Raw genomic sequence first — 17,387 nt, 5'->3', positions numbered from 1 at the left:
TATTACTATTTTCTCCCGGCTTTCCTGCCCGCCTCTGTAAATGTCACACTTAAACCTTGTCAAAGAATAAAAGACGTAAATTCAAACTGCTGGGTTTTATGTCCGCGCCTGCACGTCTGCCGGGCTTTGTCCGGGACTAGAGGTCGCTACCTTTTCTGCCCGCTCACTTCCTGCCTTCTTCACAAAGCCCAAGAAGAAGCACTTCTGAGGCGCGTCGATGTCACGGGTTCACACGGGCGCGTGCACAACCTCCACACGGGACGGGAAGGGAAGCCAATTAAGAAAGACTCTGACTCATGCAGTAAATATGGAACTCTTCTCGGGATCCAAGTTGTTGGGAGCAAGTCTTTAACCCCTACCAGGAGTATTTGTGGAAAACTTATTCTGACCATTATTAGTGAGTGCTGTCAATCATCCCCTGTACAACCAAGTGCACTTCTGGGTCACACATTTGTTGGTTTTCTGCTATCTTTTAAATCATTCATCCTATGAAAAGAGTCAAAATACAGCAGAACTTGAAATAATCAGTTCCAGGGTCAACCTGTGGCCACCTGAGGTCACTGTTCAGTGATAGTCCCAAGCAGATGATAGAAAAAACACTAAGGTGTTGGCTTATTGTACATTTTAAATCATTAACCCTTTAAAAAGTGTCATAGCTATGTTGAAAACAGTCAAAATACAGTAGAACTTGAAATAATCTGTTACAGGGTCAACCTGTCACCACCTGAAGTCACTTAAGTAATAGTTTTTAGAAGATGATAGAAAAAAACACACATTTGCAGGCTTCTTGTACATTTTTTAATCTTTAATCCTTTAAAAAGAGTAAAAATACAGTAGAACTTGAAATAATCAGTTCCAGGGTCAACCTGTGGCCACCTGAGGTCACTCTTAAGTGATAGTCCCAAGCAGATGATAGAAAAAACACTAAGGTGTTGGCTTCTTGTACATTTTAAATCATTAACCCTTTAAAAAGTGTCATAGCTATGTTGAAAAGAGTCAAAATACAGTAGAACTTGAAATAATCTGTTTCAGGGTCAACCTGTGACCACCTGATGTCACTGTTAAGTAATAGTTCCTAACATGATAAGAAAAATAAAACAGATTGTAGGCTTTTGCATTTTTAACTCATTAATCCTATGAAAAGTGTCACAGTTGTGTTGAAAAGAGTCAAAATACAGTAGAACTTGAAATAATCAGTTCCAGGGTCAACCTGTGACCACCTAAGGTCACTGTTAAGCAACGGTTCCTTGCAGATGATAGAAATACACTAATTTGTGGGCTTTTTGTATATTTTTAATCGTTAATCCTTTGAAAAGTGTCATAGTTGTGTTGAAAAAATGCCAAAATGCAGTATAACTTGAAATAATCAGTTCCAAGGTCAACCTGTGGCCACCTGAGGTCACTGTTCAGTGATAGTCCCAAGCAGATGATAGAAAAAACACTAAGATGTTGGCTTCTTGTACATTTTAAATCATTAACCCTTTAAAAAGTGTCATAGCTATGTTGAAAAGAGTCAAAACACAGTAGAACTTGAAATAATCTGTTCCAGGGTCAACCTGTGACCACCTGAAGTCACTTAAGTAATAGTTTTTAGAATATGATATAAAAAAACACACATTTGCAGGCTTCATGTACATTTTTTAATCTTTAATCCTTTAAAAAGAGTAAAAATACAGTAGAACTTGAAATAATCAGTTCCAGGGTCAACCTGTGGCCACCTGAGGTCACTCTTAAGTGATAGTCCCAAGCAGATGATAGAAAAAACACTAAGGTGTTGGCTTCTTGTACATTTTTCATCATTAACCCTTTAAAAAGTGTCACAGCTATGTTGAAAAGAGTCAAAATACAGTAGAACTTGAAATAATCTGTTCCAGGGTCAACCTGTGACCACCTGATGTCACTGTTAAGTAATAGTTCCTAACATGATAAGAAAAATAAAACAGATTGTAGGCTTTTACATTTTTAACTCATTAATCCTATGAAAAGTGTCACAGTTGTGTTGAAAAGAGTCAAAATACAGTAGAACTTGAAATAATCAGTTCCAGGGTCAACCTGTGACCACCTAAGGTCACTGTTAAGCAACGGTTCCTTGCAGATGATAGAAATACACTAATTTGTGGGCTTTTTGTATATTTTTAATTGTTAATCCTTTAAAAAGTGTCATAGTTGTGTTGAAAAAATGCCAAAATGCAGTATAACTTGAAATAATCTGTTCCAGGGTCAACCTGCAACCACCTGAGGTCACTCTTAAGTACAAACCCCGTTTCCATATGAGTTGGGAAATTGTGTTAGATGTAAATATAAACGTAATACAATGATTTGCAAATAATTTTCAACCCATATTCAGTTGAATATGCTACAAAAACAACATATTTGATGTTCAAACTGATAAAAAAAAATTTTTGTGCAAATAATCATTAACTTTAGAATTTGATGGCAGCAACACGTGACAAAGAAGTTGGGAAAGGTGGCAATAAATACTGATAAAGTTGAGGAATGCTCATCAAACACTTATTTGGAACATCCCACAGGTGAGCAGGCAAATTGGGAACAGGTGGGTGCCATGAGTGGGTATAAAAGTAGATTCCATGAAATGCTCAGTTATTCACAAACAAGGATGGGGCGAAGGTCACCACTTTGTCAACAAATGCGTGAGCAAATTGTTGAACAGTTTAAGAAAAACCTTTCTCAAGCAGCTATTGCAAGGAATTTAGGGATTTCACCATCTACGCTCCGTAATATCATCAAAGGCTTCAGAGAATCTGGAGAAATCACTGCACGTAAGCAGCTAAGCCCGTGACCTTCCATCCCTCAGGCTGTACTGCATCAACAAGCCACATCAGTGTGTAAAGGATATCACCACATGGGCTCAGGAACACTTCAGAAACCCACTGTCAGTAACTACAGTTGGTCGCTACATCTGTAAGTGCAATTTAAAACTCTCCTATGCAAGGCGAAAACCGTTGATCAACAACACCCAGAAACGCCGTTGGCTTCGCTGGGCCTGAGCTCATCTAAGATGGACTGATACAAAGTGGAAAAGTGTTCTATGGTCTGACGAGTCCACATTTCAAATTGTTTTTGGAAACTGTGGACGTCGTGTCCTCAGGACCAAAGAGGAAAAGAACCATCCGGATTGTTACAGGCGCAAAGTGTAAAAGGCAGCATGTGTGATGGTATGGGGGTGTGTTAGTGCCCAAGACATGGGTAACTTACACATCTGTGAAGGCACCATTAATGCTGAAAGGTACATACAGCTTTTGGAGCAACATATGTTGCCATCCAAGCAACGTTACCATGGACGCCCCTGCTTATTTCAGCAAGACAATGCCAAGCCACGTGTTACATCAACGTGGCTTCATAATAAAAGAGTGCGGGTACTAGACTGGCCTGCCTGTAGTCCAGACCTGTCTTCCATTGAAAATGTGTGGCGCATTATGAAGCCTAAAATAGCACAAGGGAGACCCCCGGACTGTTGAACAATTTAAGCTGTACATCAAGCAAGAATGGGAAAGAATTCCACCTGAGGAGAAGCTTCAAAAATGTGTCTCCTCAGTTCCCAAACCTTTACTGAGTGTTGTTAAAAGGAAAGGCCATGTAACACAGTGGTGAACATGCCCTTTCCCAACTAATTTGGCACGTGTTGCAGCCAAGAAATTCTAAGTTGATTATTATTTGCAAAAAAAAAAAAAATAAAGTTTAAGAATTTGAACATCAAATATGTTGTCTTTGTAGCATATTCAACTGAATATGGCTTGAAAAGGATTTGCAAATCATTGTATTCCGTTTATATTTACATCTAACACAATTTCCCAACTCATATAGAAATGGGGTTTGTATATTTTTAATTATTAATCCTTTGAAAAGTGTCATAGTTGTGTTGAAAAAATGCCAAAATGCAGTAGAACTTGAAATAATCTGTTCCAGGGTCAACCTGTGACCACCTGAAGTCACTGTTAAGTAATAGTTTTTAGAAGATAATAGAAAAAAACACAAAGTCGCAGGCTTCTTGTACATTTTTTAATTCTTAATCCTTTAAAAAGAGTTATTGCTTTTCTGCAAAGAGTCAAAATACAGTAGAACTTGAAAAAAATCTGTTCCAGGGTCAACATGACTGATGTCACTGTTAAGTGATAGTCCCAAGCAGATGATAGAAAAAAACAGTATGGGCTTTTTGTACATTTTTAATCATTAACCCTTTAAAAAGGGTCATAGCTGTGTTAAAAAGAGTCAAAATACAGTAGAACTTGAAATAATCAGTTCCAGGGTCAACATGTGGCCACCTGAGGTCACTGTTAAGTAATAGTTCCTAACATGATAGGAACATTAAAACAAACCATAGGCTTAATCTATATTTTAAGTCATTAGTCCTATGACAAGAGTCATAGCTCTGTTAATAAGATGGCAAAATACAGTAGAACTTGAAATAATCTGTTCCAGGGTCAACCTGTGACCACCTGAGTTCACTGTTAAGTAATAGTTCCTCGCAGATGATGGAAAAAACACTAATTTGTGGGCTTTTTGTACATTTTTAATCATTAATCCTTTGAAAAGTGTCATAGTTGTGTTGAAAAAATGCCAAAATATAGTAGAACTTGAAATAATCAGTTCCAGGGTCAACCTGTGGCCACCTGAGGTCACTCTTAAGTAATAGTTCCTGACATGATAGGAAAAATAAAACAGATTGTAGGTTTTTACATTTTTAAGTCATTAATCCCTTCAAAAGGGTCATAGATGTGTTGGAAAAAAAGCCAAAATACAGTAATAATCTGTTCCAGGGTCAACCTGTGACCACCCGAGGTCACTGTTCAGCGATGGTTTCTAAAAGATAGAAAAAACAGTAATTCGTGGGCCTTTTGTATATTTTAATCATTATTTATCCTTTAAAAAAAAGAGTCAAAATACAGTAGAACTTGAAATAATCAGCTCCAGGGTCAACCTGTGACCACCTGAGGTCACTCTTAAGTAATAGTTCCTCGCATATGATAGAAAAAACACTAATTTTGGGGCTTTTCGTACATTATTATTCATTAATCCTTTGAAAAGGGTCATAATTATGTTGGAAAAATGCCAAAATATAGTAGAACTTGAAATAATCAGTTCCAGGGTCAACCTGTGGCCACCTGAGGTCACTCTTAAGTAATAGTTCCTGACATGATAGGAAAAATAAAACAGATTGTAGGTTTTTACATTTTTAAGTCATTAATCCCTTCAAAAGGGTCGAAGATGTGTTGGAAAAAAAGCCAAAATACAGTAGAACTTGAAATAATCAGTTCCAGGGTCAACCTGTGGCCACCTGAGGTCACTGTTAAGTAATAGTTCTTCGCAGATGATAGAAAAAAAGTCTAATTTGTGGGCTTTTTGTACATTTTTAATCATTAATCCTTTCAAAAGGGTCATAGATGTGTTGGAAAAAAAGCCAAAATACAGTAGAACTTGAAATAATCAGTTCCAGGGTCAACCTGTGACCACCTGAGGTCACTCTTAAGTAATAGTTCCTCGCATATGATAGAAAAAACACAAATTTTGGGGCTTTTGGTACATTATTATTCATTAATCCTTTGAAAAGGGTCATAATTATGTTGGAAAAATGCCAAAATATAGTAGAACTTGAAATAATCAGTTCCAGGGTCAACCTGTGGCCACCTAAGGTCACTCTTAAGTAATAGTTCCTGACAGGATAGGAAAAATAAAACCGATTGTAGGCTTTTACATTTTTAAGTCATTAATCCTTTCAAAAGGGTCATTGATGTGTTGGAAAAAAGCCAAAATACAGTAGAACTTGAAATAATCAGTTCCAGGGTCAACCTGTGGCCACCTGAGGTCACTGTTAAGTAATAGTTCTTCGCAGATGATAGAAAAAAAGTCTAATTTGTGGGCTTTTTGTACATTTTTAATCATTAATCCTTTCAAAAGGGTCATAGATGTGTTGGAAAAAAAGCCAAAATACAGTAGAACTTGAAATAATCAGTTCCAGGGTCAACCTGTGACCACCTGAGATCACTCTTAAGTAATAGTTCCTCGCATATGATAGAAAAAACACTAATTTTGGGGCTTTTGGTACATCATTATTCATTAATCCTTTGAAAAGGGTCATAATTATGTTGGAAAAATGCCAAAATATAGTAGAACTTGAAATAATCAGTTCCAGGGTCAACCTGTGGCCACCTAAGGTCACTCTTAAGTAATAGTTCCTGACATGATAGGAAAAATAAAACCGATTGTAGGCTTTTACATTTTTAAGTCATTAATCCTTTCAAAAGGGTCATTGATGTGTTGGGAAAAAAAGCCAAAATACAGTAGAACTTGAAATAATCAGTTCCAGGGTCAACCTGTGGCCACCTGAGGTCACTGTTAAGTAATAGTTCTTCGCAGATGATAGAAAAAAAGTCTAATTTGTGGGCTTTTTGTCCATTTTTAATCATTAATCCTTTCAAAAGGGTCATAGATGTGTTGGAAAAAAAGCCAAAATACAGTAGAACTTGAAATAATCAGTTCCAGGGTCAACCTGTGACCACTGGTCATTAATGACCCCCAGTAGACACAACTGATAATAACACAATCACTGCTATATTGCGATGACAGTAAATGTCAAATGCAGTAATGCGGTGTGTTCTGAACTCCTGCTTCCATGCGGGGGTCTGAAGGTGATTGGAGGAGAAATCCCCTCACGAGGTGTGGTCTGGATCACAGGAAATGTCTGACATGACCTCTCCTGACCTGGACTGGGGGGGGGGGGGGGGGGTAGCCAGGGAAGGAGAGAGGAAAGGAAGTGTGTGAAGGAAGCATGGAGGAGGCAAGATGCACGAAGAAGAAAGGTTATGGATGGAAGAAGTAAGGTGGGTCGGCCCCCGGGGGCCCCCAGTCCATGCGCCTGACAGGAAGTGGTGGGTCATGTGCTGTGACACCACAGGAAACTTGTGCAAAGGAAAGAAATACAATGTGGGACTTTCTCACTGCCTTCAAATACTACATTATCATCTTTTATAACCTATATAATATTGTGTATAATATCTTTTATAACCTATATAATATTGTGTATAATGTATTTTATAACCTATATAATATTGTGTATATTATCTTTTATAATCTATATAATATTGTGTATAATATATTTTATAACCTATATAATATTGTGTATAATATATTTTATAACATATATAATATTGTGTATAATATATTTTATAACCTATATAATATTGTGTATAATATATTTTATAACCTATATAATATTGTGTATAATGTATTTTATAACCTATATAATATTGTGTATATTATCTTTTATAATCTATATAATATTGTGTAATATATATTTTATAACCTATATAATATTGTGTATAATATATTTTATAACCTATATAATATTGTGTATGATATCTTTTATAATCTATATAATATTGTGTATAATATATTTTATAACCTATATAATATTGTGTATAATATTGTGTATAACCTATATAATGTGTATAATATTGTGTATAACATATAAACTTGTGCAAAGGAAAGAAATACAATATGGGACTTTCTCACTGCCTTCAAGTACTACATTATTCTGTAATTATTTTCTATGATGTATATCATGTGTATAATATTTTGTATAATGTGTATAATATTGTATGATATTGTGTATGTGTACAATGTGTATAATATAGTGTAAAATATTGTGTATAATATGGTGTGTGTAATGTGTATAATATGGCGTGTATAATATGGTGTGTATAATATTGCGTATAATATTGTGTACAATGTGTGTAATGTGTATAATATAGTGTGTGTAAGGTGTATAATATGGTGTGTATAATATTGCGTATAATAGTGTGTATAATATGGTGTGTAATATTGTGTACAATATAGTGTATAATATTGTGTATGTGTAAAATAGTGTGTATTGTGTATAATATAGTGTATAATGTGTAAAATATTGTGTCCAAAATGGTGTGTAATATTGTGTATAATGTGTAAATATTGTGTATAATGTGTATAATATTGTGTACAAAATGGTGTGTAATATTGTGTATGTAATATTTTGTACAACGTGTACAAAATGGTGTGTAATATTGTGTGTCTAATATTGTGTATAATATGGTGTACAAAATGGTGTGAAATATTGTGTATGTAATATTTTGTATAAAATGGTATACAAAATGGTGTGTAATATGGTGTGTATTGTGTACAGAATGGTCTATAATATGGTGTACACAATGGTGTGTATTATTGTGTATAGTATAGTGTATACTGTGTAATATTGTGTATTATAATGTGTATAATATGGTGTACAAAATGGTGTGTAATATGGTGTGTATTGTGTACAGAATGGTCTATAATATGGTGTACACAATGGTGTGTATTATTGTGTATAGTATAGTGTATAATGTGTAATATTGTGTATTATAATGTGTATAATATGGTGTACAAAATGGTGTGTAATATTGTGTATAATGTAGTGTACAAAATGGTGTGTAATATTGTGTATAATGTGTGTACAAAATGGCGTGTAGTATTGTGTATGTGTGTAATATGTATAATATAGTGTACAAAATGGTGTGTAATATTTTGTGTGTGTGTAATATTGTGTATAATTGTTTATAATGTGGTGTATACTACTGTGTATAATATTGTGTATATTATGGTGTACAAAATGTTGTGTAATATTGTGTATATTTTGTATAATGTGTACAAAATAGTGTATATTGTGGGTAATATTTTGTATACCTGTGTTGACCCTGTTTATTCTGTATAATATTTTCTATGATGTATATAATATGTATAACAGTTTGTGTAATATTGTGTGTAACGTGTATAATATAGTGTATAATAGTTTGTGTAATATTGTGTGTAATGTGTATAATATTGCGTATAACAGTTTGTGTAATATTGTGTGTAATGTGTATAATATAGTGTATAATAGTTTGTGTAACATTGTGTGTAACGTGTATAATATTGTGTATAACAGTTTGTGTAATATTGTGTGTAACGTGTATAATATTGGGTATAATAGTTTGTTTAATATTGTGTGTAACATGTATAATATAGTGTATAATAGTTTGTGTAACATTGTGTGTAACGTGTATAATATTGTGTATAACAGTTTGTGTAATATTGTGTATAATAGTTTGTTTAATATTGTGTGTAACATGTATAATATAGTGTATAATAGTTTGTGTAACATTGTGTGTAACGTGTATAATATTGTGTATAACAGTTTGTGTAATATGGTGTGTAACGTGTATAATATCGTGTGTAATATTAATATTTTGTGCCCTCCCCTCAGGCTATTTCCTGCATGTTTGTGTTTGTGCAGCGACGTGTTCCTGCGTGGCAACACAACATGAGTTGTTCCTGCGTGACAACACAACACAACATGAGGGCATTAAGAGCCCGCACTCCGCTCTCATGTTCACTCCTCTCATCTTTGGATGCTTTCATGTCCAGCATGAAGGTTTTTATGTTGAGTAGCACTGATGTCTGTCAACTTAACTTGTGTTTATTCAGTCGGCCTGCTTTCATCTCCAGGATGAAAAGCTGCCCTGAGAGCGCTAATAAGATGCTACGAGTCTGGTAGGACATCTTTCTCTACAACTACACTTACACTTCCTCTTTATCATGCTAACTGTAGCCATACTCTATCATAGCTGTCATGCTCATTTTAAAGCTCATAGTTATGATGCTGATTTCAAGATAAGTTATGACACTTATTTTTAACAAACTATCACGCTAATTTTAATGGTGAAAAAAAAGAAAATATTTTTAAGATAATAAATGATGACGCTAATTTTAAAGGTAATAATTTATGCTAAATTTAACGATGAGCTATGATGCTATTTTTTAAAGCTAAAAGTTATGATGCTAATTTTAAGATAACAAATTACGCTAATTTTAAAGATAATAATTTATGCTAATTCTAACGATGACCTATGATGCTATTTTTTAAAGCTAACAGTCATGATGCTAATTTTAAGATAAGTTATGACACTTATTTTAAACAAAAAATTATGTCACTGATTTTAAAGGTGAAAAAATATGATTTTAAAGATAAGTTATGACACTAATTTTAAGGATAATAATTTATCCTAATTTTAACGATGAGCTATGGTGCTATTTTTTAAAGCTATTAGTTATGATGCTAATTTTAAGATAAGTTAAGACAGAATTTTAAACAAAAATTGTGACACTGATTTTAAAGGTGAAAAAATATGATTTAAAAGATAAGTTATGATGCTAATTTTAAGATAAATGATGACGCTAATTTTAAAGATAATCATTTATGCTAATTTTGACGACAAGCTATGATGCTATTTTTTTAAAGATAATAGTTATGCTAATTTTAAGATAATAAGTTATGACACTTATTTGAAACAAAAATTGTGTCACTGATTTTAAAGGTGAAAAAATATGATTTTAAAGATAAGTTCTGATGCTAATTTTAAGATAACAAATGGTGACGCTAATTTTAAAGATAATAATTTATGCTAATTTTAACGATGAGCTATGGTGCTATTTTTTAAAGCTAATAGTTATGATGCTAATTTTAAGATAAGTTATGACACTTATTTGAAACAAAAATTGTGTCACTGATTTTAAAGGTGAAAAAATATGATTTTAAAGGTAAGTTATGATGCTAATTTTAAGATAACAAATGGTGACGCTAATTTTAAAGATAATAATTTATGCTATGATGCTATTTTTTAAAGCTAATAGTTATGATGCTAATTTTAAGATAAGTTATGACACTTATTTGAAACAAAAATTGTGTCACTGATTTTAAAGGTGAAAAAATATGATTTTAAAGATAAGTTATGATGCTAATTTTAAGATAACAAATGGTGACGCTAATTTTAAAGATAATAATTTATGCAAATTTTAACGATGAGCTATGATGCTATTTTTTAAAGCTAATAGTTATGATGCTAATTTTAAGATAAGTTATGACACTTATTTGAAACAAAAATTGTGTCACTGATTTTAAAGGTGAAAAAATATGATTTTAAAGATAAGTTGTGATGCTAATTTTAAGATAACAAATGGTGACGCTAATTTTAAAGATAATAATTTATGCTAATTTTAACGATAAGCTATGATGCTATTTTTTAAAGCTAATAGTTATGATGCTAATTTTTAGATAAGTTATGACACTTATTTTAAACAAAAATTATGACACTGATTTTAAAGGTGAAAAAATATGATTTTAAAGATAAGTTGTGATGCTAATTTTAAGATAATACATTATTATTACTATTAGCTTTGAAATGTGCATCACAGTTTATCTTTCATAGTGGCATAGCTTTTTAAATTTTTTAGAATTAGCATAACTATTAGTTTTAAAATTTGCATCATGGCCTATCACCTTTTAAAATTAGTGTCGTAAGTTGTTTTCTTAAAATGAGCACAATGACTGTTAGCTTTAAAATTGGCTTCACAGTTTTTAACCTTTAAAATGAACATAACTGACTATGTACATTTTAGCTTTAAAGTGAGCATCATGGCTTATCTTTAAAATGAGCTTCATAACTTATCTTAAAATGAGCACAATGACCTATCCTACAATTAGCATTATAACTATTAGCTTTGAAATTTGCATAACTGCTTATCTTAAAATTAGCACCTTAACTGCCATCTTAGAATCAACATAATTAATATTATCTTTAAAATCCGCACCATAACTTATCTTTAAAATCAGCATTGTAGCTCATTAGCCTAAAAATTAGCATCATAGCTAATTTGCTAACAACTTTTGAGGCAGCAGGTGTGTGTGTCGCCAGGTCTTGGTGTGTGAGTGACAAGGAGAAAAGCGAGGGGAAGTAGTTAGTTACTAATTATAATCGTCTACACTCCCAATATAAGACGACAAATATTTGTCTTTGTGCAAACCTCCTGGAAGTTTCCATTTCTTGACTGCCATGACTGCTGTTTGGCATTCCGGGCGACACGCTCGGCAGCGCGTCTTTTCACGCTAAAATGTTTTTTTTCTGAAGGCTTCGCTAAAGAAAACAGTCTGAAGGTCAAAGACAAGACGCAGCAGGAGCTAACTCGCTCGCTCGCTCGGCCGCACGCTAAGGTGAGAAAGTCACCTGCTGAGACGCAGGAAAGCTGACAAATGGGTTGCATGACGACAACTTTTGCACTTAACTTCTGCACTTATGTCACACACTTAAGTTCTGCACTAAAAATCACTTATTTTGCACACTAACTTGTGCACTTATGTCACGTACTTAAGTTGTGCACTAAAAAGCACAAATTGTGCACACTAACTTGTGCACGTAGCTCCTGCACTTATGTCATGCACTTAAGTTGTGCACTAAAAAGCACCTATTTTGTACACTAACTTGTGCACGTATGTCACACACTTAAGTTGTGCATGAAAAAGCACGTATTTTGCACACTAACTTGTGCACGTATGTCACACACTTAAGTTGTGCACTCAAAAGCACTTATTTTGCACACTAACTTGTGCACTTATGTCACACACTTAAGTTGTGCACAAAAATGCACTTATTTTGCACACTAACTTGTGCACTTATGTCACACACTTAAGTTGTGCACAAAAAGCACATATTTTGCACACTAACTTGTGCACTTAACCTGTGCACTTATGTCACACACTTAAGTTGTGCACTAAAAAGCACTTATTTTGCACACTGACTTGTGCACTTATGTCATGCACTTAAGTTGTGCACTAAAAAGCACTTATTTTGCACACTAAGTTGTGCACTTATGTTACGCACCTAAGTTGTGCACTAAAAAGCACCTATTTTGCACACTAACTTGTGCACATATGTCACACACTTAAGTTGTGCACGAAAAGGCACATATTTTGCACACTAACTTGTGCACTTATGTCACACACTTAAGTTGTGCACAAAAAAGCACATATTTTGCACACTAACTTGTGCACTTATGTCACACACTTAAGTTGTGCACTAAAAAGCACTTATTTTGCACACTAACTTGTGCACTTATGTCATGCACTTAAGTTGTACACTAAAAAGCACTTATTTTGCACACTAAGTTGTGCACTTATCTTGTGCACTTATGTCACACACTTAAGTTGTGCACAAAAAAGCACATCTTTTGCACACTAACTTGTGCACTTATGTCACACACTTAAGTTGTGCACTAAAAAGCACTTATTTTGCACACTAACTTGTGCACTTATGTCACGCACTTAAGTTGTACACTAAAAAGCACTTATTTTGCACACTAAGTTGTGCACTTATGTCACGCACATAAGTTGTGCACTAAAAAGCACCTATTTTGCACACTAAGTTGTGCACTTATGTCACGCACCTAAGTTGTGCACTAAAAAGCACCTATTTTGCACACTAAGTTGTGCACTTATGTCACGCACCTAAGTTGTGCACTAAAAAGCACCTATTTTGCACACTAACTTGTGCACGTATGTCACACACTTAAGTTGTGCACAAAAAAGCACATATTTTGCACAATAACTTGTGCACGTATGTCACACACTTAAGTTGTGCACTCAAAAGCACTTATTTTGCACACTAACTTGTGCACGTATGTCACACACTTAAGTTGTGCACTCAAAAGCACTTATTTTGCACACTAACTTGTGCACTTAAATTGTGCACTTGTGTCACACACTTAAGTTGTGCACAAAAAAGCACTTATTTTGCACACTAACTTGTGCACTTATGTCACACACTTAAGTTGTGCACAAAAAAGCACTTTTTTGTACACTAACTTGTGCACTTAAGTTGTGCACTTATGTCACACACTTAAGTTGTGCACAAAAAAGCATGTATTTTGCACACTAACTTGTGCACTTAACTTGTGCACAAAAAAGCATGTATTTTGCACACTAACTTGTGCACTTATGTCATGCACTTAAGTTGTACACTAAAAAGCACTTATTTTGCACACTAAGTTGTGCACTTATGTCACGCACCTAAGTTGTGCACTAAAAAGCACCTATTTTGCACACTAAGTTGTGCACTTATGTCACGCACCTAAGTTGTGCACTAAAAAGCACCTATTTTGCACACTAACTTGTGCACGTATGTCACACACTTAAGTTGTGCATGAAAAAGCACGTATTTTGCACACTAACTTGTGCACGTATGTCACACACTTAAGTTGTGCACTCAAAAGCACTTATTTTGCACACTAACTTGTGCACTTATGTCACACACTTAAGTTGTGTACAAAAAAGCACTTTTTTGTACACTAACTTGTGCACTTAAGTTGTGCACTTATGTCACACACTTAAGTTGTGCACAAAAAAGCATGTATTTTGCACACTAACTTGTGCACTTAACTTGTGCACAAAAAAGCACTTATTTTGCACACTAACTTGTGCACTTAACTTGTGCACTTATGTCACACACTTAAGTTGTGCACTAAAAAGCACTTATTTTGCACACTAACTTGTGCACTTCTGTGATGCACTTAACTTGTGCACTAAAAAGCACTTATTTTGCACACTGAGTTGTGCACTTATGTCACACACTTAAGTTGTGCACTAAAAAGCACTTATTTTGCACACTAACTTGTGCACTTCTGTCATGCACTTAAGTTGTGCACTAAAAAGCACTTATTTTGCACACTGAGTTGTGCACTTATGTCACGCACCTAAGTTGTGCACTAAAAAGCACCTATTTTGCACACTAACTTGTGCACGTATGTCACACACGTAAGTTGTGCACGAAAAAGCACGTATTTTGCACACTAACCTGTGCACTTATGTCACGCACTTAAGTTGTGCAGTAAAAAGCACTTATTTTGCACACTAACGTGTGCACTTAACTTGTGCACTTATGTCACGCACTTAAGTTGTGCACTCAAAAGCACTTATTTTGCACACTAACTTGTGCACTTATGTCATACACTTAAGTTGTGCACTAAAAAGCGTGCACACTTCATAAACCCACTGTCAGTAAGTACAGTTGGTCGCTACATCTGTAAGTGCAAGTTCAAACTCTACTATGCAAAGCCAAAGCCATTTATCAACAACACCCAGAACCGCGTCACTGGGCCCGAGCTCATCTAAGATGGACTGATGCAAAGTGGAAAGCAAAAAAGACAACATTTTGGTTGGATCCCACATTGTTGTGCAGCTAGCTTGCAAGCTAATTAGCTGTTAGCTTAGCATACGTAGTAGCCTGCACCCTGTCAACATGTTTTAGAGCTAAAAAGCAGTTGTTTGAGTTGTAAGTGTTTTAGCAGGTCATAACTTTTCCAGTGGTGAGTAAAAACAAAGTCTGCTGGCAGTCAACTGGACTTCTTGTGGCTTCCACAACGTCAGCTTCCATCATGTCAGCCAGCTTTCTCTCTGAGAATGAAAGTTGACACAAATCCACAGTGGAGTCACTTTGTCCTTCTCAAGTCCCATCAAGCTTAGTCCGCTGACACCATGACAGCATCCAAGCTAACGAGGCTAGGTCTTGGTAGCCAAGTGGACTTGTTCCCATGACGACCTCTCATGCTTTCTCTTCAAGGTGCATTCCTGCGCTGCACTCGTGTAAACAAGCGCTAGTTAAGGAGCGGCCCCTCTGGGTGGCTCCTATCTGACGGAGTTTTGGGTTTCCTCCGCATGTCAGAGTGGGTTACTTGTCTCTGCTGGCTCTGGGGGCCCCCGGTGGGCTACAACCTTTTTTCAGCCCTTTAGCAATCTTTTTGCAGCCTTTAAGCAGCTTTTTTGCAGCCTTTTAACAACCTTTTTGCAGCCTTTTAACAACCTTTTTGCAGCCTTAGTGCATCATTTTAGCAGCCTTTAAGCAGATTTTTTGCATCCTTTTAACAACCTTTTTGCATTTTTAGCAGCCTTTTTGCATCCTTTTAATAACCTTTTTGCAGCCTTTTAACAACCTTTTTGCAGCCTTAGTGCATCATTTTAACAACCTTTTTGCATTCTTTTTGCAGCCTTTTTTCAGCCCTTTAGCAATCTTTTTGCAGCCTTTTAGCTGCTTTTTTGCATCCTTTTAATAACCTTTTTGCATCCTTTTTTGCAGCCTTTTAAACAACCTTTTTGCATCCTTTTTGCAGCCTTTTAACAACTTTTTTCCAGCCTTTTAACAACCTTTTTCCAGCCTTTTAACAACCTTTTTCCAGCCTTTTAACAACCTTTTTGCAGCCTTTTAAACAACCTTTTTCCATCCTTTTTGCAGCCTTTTAACAACCTTTTTCCAGCCTTTTAACAACCTTTTTGCAGCCTTTTAAACAACCTTTTTCCAGCCTTTTAACAACCTTTTTGCAGCCTTTTAAACAACCTTTTTGCAGCCTTTTAACAACCTTTTTGCAGCCTTTCAACAACCTTTTTCCAGCCTTTTAATAACCTTTTTGCATCCTTTTTGCAGCCTTGAGACACTTGTGATTTAGGCCTATATAAATAAACATTGATTGATTGATTGATTGATTGATTGATTTTTGCATCCTTTTTGCATCCTTTTTGCAGCCTTTCAACAACCTTTTTCCAACCTTTTAACAATCTTTTTGCAGCATTTTAACAAACTTTTTGCAGCCTTTTTTTTTTTAGCCCTTTAGCAATCTTTTTGCAGCCTTTTTGCACCCTTTGAAAACCTTTTTGCATCCTTTTAGCAGCCTTTTTGCAGCCTTTTTGCACCCTTTGAAAACCTTTTTGCATCCTTTTAGCAGCCTTTTTGCAGCCTTTTAACAGCATCTTTTCATCCTTTTGCAGCCTTTTAACAACCTTTTTGCAGCCTTAGTGCATCATTTTAGCAGCATGTTTGCAGCCTTTTAACAACCTTTTTGCATCCTTTTTGTAGCCTTTCAACAACCTTTTTCCAGCCTTTTAATAACCTTTTTGCATCCTTTTTGCAGCCTTGAGACACTTGTGATTTAGGGCTATATAAATAAACATTGATTGATTGATTGATTGATTTTTGCATCCTTTTTGCATCCTTTTTGCAGCCTTTCAACAACCTTTTTCCAGCCTTTTAACAATCTTTTTGCAGCCTTTTAACAAACTTTTTGCAGCCTTTTTTCAGCCCTTTAGCAATCTTTTTGCAGCCTTTTTGCACCCTTTGAAAACCTTTTTGCATCCTTTTAGCAGCCTTTTTGCAGCCTTTTAACAGCATTTTTTTCATCCTTTTGCACCCTTAAACAACCTTTTTGCAGCCTAAGTGCATCATTTTAGCAGCATGTTTGCAGCCTTTTAACAACCTTTTTGCATCCTTTTTGCAGCCTTTCAACAACCTTTTTCCAGCCTTTTAAACAACCTTTTTGCATCCTTTTTGCAGCCTTTTAACAACCTTTTTCCAGCCTTTTAACAACATTTTTGCAGCCTTTTAACAACCTTTTTGCATCCTTTTTGCAGCCTTTCAACAACCTTTTTCCAGCCTTTCAATAAACTTTTTGCATCCTTTTTGCAGCCTTGAGACACTTGTGATTTAGGGCTATATAAATAAACA

The 17,387-nt window shown here is 35.0% G+C and overlaps 2 protein-coding genes across 4 annotated transcripts in view; both read left to right on the top strand.

Annotated features, from left to right (window-relative positions):
* ndufa8 (NADH:ubiquinone oxidoreductase subunit A8) overlaps positions 1-97 on the top strand; it is a 12,769-nt gene extending 12,672 nt beyond the window's left edge. Inside the window, exon 4 of the mRNA XM_062055126.1 lies at positions 1-97. This exon is cut by the window's left edge and continues 185 nt beyond it. The gene's annotated coding sequence lies outside the window, so the exon portion shown is untranslated.
* The window catches only part of si:ch211-243g18.2 (uncharacterized protein LOC559906 homolog), a 237,527-nt gene that overhangs the window by 178,633 nt on the left and 41,507 nt on the right, over positions 1-17,387 (top strand). For 2 of the 3 annotated variants that reach the window (XM_062057134.1, XM_062057132.1), the window contains exons 1-2: positions 9,320-9,558; positions 11,973-12,055. The exons of the other annotated variant lie outside the window; for it this stretch is intronic. The gene's annotated coding sequence lies outside the window, so the exon portion shown is untranslated. Of the gene's footprint in view, positions 1-9,319; positions 9,559-11,972; positions 12,056-17,387 lie in introns of those variants that run through there. 3 annotated transcript variants of the gene reach the window in all.

The sequence above is a fragment of the Entelurus aequoreus genome, linkage group LG08, assembly GCF_033978785.1.
Source record: "Entelurus aequoreus isolate RoL-2023_Sb linkage group LG08, RoL_Eaeq_v1.1, whole genome shotgun sequence".
NCBI classification, from domain to species: Eukaryota; Metazoa; Chordata; class Actinopteri; order Syngnathiformes; family Syngnathidae; genus Entelurus; species Entelurus aequoreus.
This window is presented reverse-complemented; position numbering and strand designations above follow the sequence as displayed.